The sequence below is a fragment of the Topomyia yanbarensis genome, chromosome 2 (genome assembly GCF_030247195.1).
Source record: "Topomyia yanbarensis strain Yona2022 chromosome 2, ASM3024719v1, whole genome shotgun sequence".
Taxonomy (NCBI): Eukaryota; Metazoa; Arthropoda; class Insecta; order Diptera; family Culicidae; genus Topomyia; species Topomyia yanbarensis.
In genome coordinates, this window is record NC_080671.1 from 396,953,157 (window position 1) to 396,956,418 (window position 3,262).

Here is a 3,262-nt window from a genome sequence, read left to right on the forward strand (position 1 = left end):
TGTTTGTTTTATATTTTCCGATGACTTCGACCGTCTGTTGGATGGTTTCGGCGACCGATTTTTGCGTCTTGCCGCAATGGGGAAAGTGCAAATGGCACTAAATTCATGTTTACGAGTGTTGCTCTTTTTTCTGGTGTTTATTTCTTCCGGTCGGTATGGGTGAGATTGAATTTCGTGGGGGTGAAGTGACACAATATTTGAGCATTTTGTAGGCTGTCAACATGGGATTGATAAATCTGACTTATTTCCCCTTGCTTTACATGGGGTAATTTCGGGAGCGATGCATGTACTGTACTTTATTGTAGAACTACTGTACCGTTACAGCAAATGTTTTGGTTTTGTTATTGTATTGTGAGCGACGGTTTCTCCTAACTGAATTTTGGCAGTTGGACCAAATACAAATATGTTAATACGGAATGCTCTGACGATTTTTCGAGGACACATTTTATAATCCAGGTACACCGATAAAGGTACACCACAGATAACAGACATTTAGGCTTGAACAAAAAAAATTCAAAAACCTGTGTAAACTTTCAAATTGATAAACGTTGGAAATCCGTGTTTCACTATTGCCATATGCGCAACTGTTTGCTATACGTGTTTGACAGCTGCACTCTAACTGCATTGTATCGATCACTGCGCCATCTACAAACGTTTGCCAAACGTGTTTCAGACATCTGATTTATTCGGAATCTCAGTAGCGGGTATTTACACACGATTCAAATCGAGCCTAAACAGTTCGGGTCGAGATGCCGAATGGAGCAGTTCAACATTGGTTCGCGTCGCGCCTGATGCTTGCCATTTCCAACGAGTGTCGGATGGCGTAGCGCTGATTTCGTGTTAGGGTTTTGTACCTAGTGCTTCAATAGATGAGTGAATATTCTCATGGTTGTACGAGAATGGTGATATGTGCCAGTTGTGTAATTGCGAATCATTAAATTTATAATGATTCGGCCATGCTTGTTTGAGTTCTCACCACTGAAAGATTTCAAACCCAGTGGAGGAGGTACGTTTGTATAAAATGCACAAGTGTGAGTGATATGCCACAGATGAAAGTATTACAAGTGGAGGATGCACATCGTCAAGATAGGTTGGCCGTGAGGAGCGGAGAGAATACTGTACACAAACTGGCGGATAACAATCAATACTGGTGATTTTGTTCCTTATTATTAACTTGATATCAACTTGAACTATATTCATACATTATTCCCAGTAGCGTTTATTGGTAATAAATAGGTTGAACAATGGGTTCTATCATTTAGAATAGTATTTACAACTAGATTTTATAGCTGTTTCAGCTGCATTGTGAGTCTGACAGAACCTTGCGTATATTTTAAAAAACTGTTTAAATTTAAATCCATCTTTGCAAGTAACAATTTAATGATACTGACGACGATGTTCAGGTGAAATAATGCCAAAACAATTGTGTGTACAAAGCGATACCATCATATATTTGCCCGTAAGCGTTTAAAGCGTAGGGGTGTGTGGTTGTATTGGTCATATAACTATAGGTTGTGTATGCTTATTCCTGCGTAAAGAAGACGGTTGCTGCTACAGTGCATGCAGATTTATTTCATTTCTATGAATTGAAATGGCAAAGTGTACAACAAATGTTGTACTATTATGTCAAAAATTTATTAGGTTAGAGAGCGTATCGTAGTACATTTGAACATTATATTACATATTTCGTCCTGTTTATATTCAATGAAATCCAATGCATATTATTACTTACAGATAATTCTTCAGAGTGATGAATAGTGTAGTTTTGTGTTGTATTGTTTGTTTTTGTTTGCAGATGCTGATCAAGATAAGTACCAATTTTTTTGTAATTTGTAAATCCTTATATTTCAGTTCCGATTTTCTCAAAGGCTTGTATAATTTTTCAAAATAACTCGCGGTTTAGCCACATTCTTTTCGTTTTTCCAGAATGAGCTGTTGCGAACTATGGTCTGCCTGCACGGGAAGCTTTTCTATCTGCCTCTCTTTTCTTCTGCTTTGGGTTTTTTTGCTTGAGCGTGTACGTTTACTCATTGGATGCTTGCTGGCGATGTATTCCGGTGAGAGTGTATTTCGGTCGTGACGGAGATGGCGAGACGAAGATAGAGTGCGTGCGGGCTTGTGGCGTTTTCGTTTTTGACGGTGGGCTACACCGGTGTAGTCAGTGCTACACTCACTCAAACTTCCGTGTAAGCAGTCTATCTCTCTTTTGCATTACACCGGTGTAGAAACGGGAAGGAGCGAAAACGCTATTGGTTTCTCAGTGCACATGAGAGATTGAGATGTGCAGAGTTGATATGTTTTCTGTTTCCTTTTCGTCTGTTCTGATATGAATTCTGTGGGTTTGCTGGTGTATACTTCGTATGTGCGTCAGGTGAGTGGATGGACTAAAGTCAAATTCGATCCATTGCAGTGGCGCCTGGTGCCGTTCGCGGGCGCCGGTGTTTTTTCATACGCTTCGGGTGCGGGCGAACATGCTTGTGATTGGTGTGAGTGCTCGCACTCGGTATATGTGGGGGAGTAATATTGTCTGTGCGCGGTTCTTGACCGTCGCTAGGTGGGTCGTGTCGTTGCTGAGTAGAAATGTCACTTTTTTACCGAATAGACTTGTCGGTCCTTACAGCTTCTTTGGACCGAAGCCAGTGTTTGAAGATTTCGAGAAATGTATTGAATATTTTATATGTTAGGAGTGATGGGTTATATAAAAAAGTAGGATTATTGTTTTGTGCTTCCCGGTTTTTAAATATAATTAATAATATATCGTTTCAGTCACATTGAAATTCATGATTATTTTTATTTCGCTTTTTTGTGTGACTTAAGGCTGAGCAGAATCTGATACTAGGGGCAGATCACCCTAGAAATGATTTTGAAATTTGCTTCAAGTTTAAAAAAAAATGCATTTTATTTCCATTTTTCAATCAACTTTGCAATCCCTCGCAGACAGGTCTGTTCATCAAACGTCTTACGCTGATCCAATTCGTTCTATGTTAGATGTGGAGCTATTTTCTTGTAAGGTCATAATTTTCTAATATTTCACTATATTCAAAATAAACATTCTATTCATAAAACTCATAATTTTATGCATTACATGAAATATTTTAATTATATTCATCCATACATTAATATTATGTATTCAATAAAATTGACTATATTAAATTACATGGGAAGGGAGGGATACCATTAGCGTTACGAGCGAAAGACTGGATAATAGAGTTTATGGCCAACCGGAATCAATTAGGACCTTAGGACAAGCTTAAATTATACT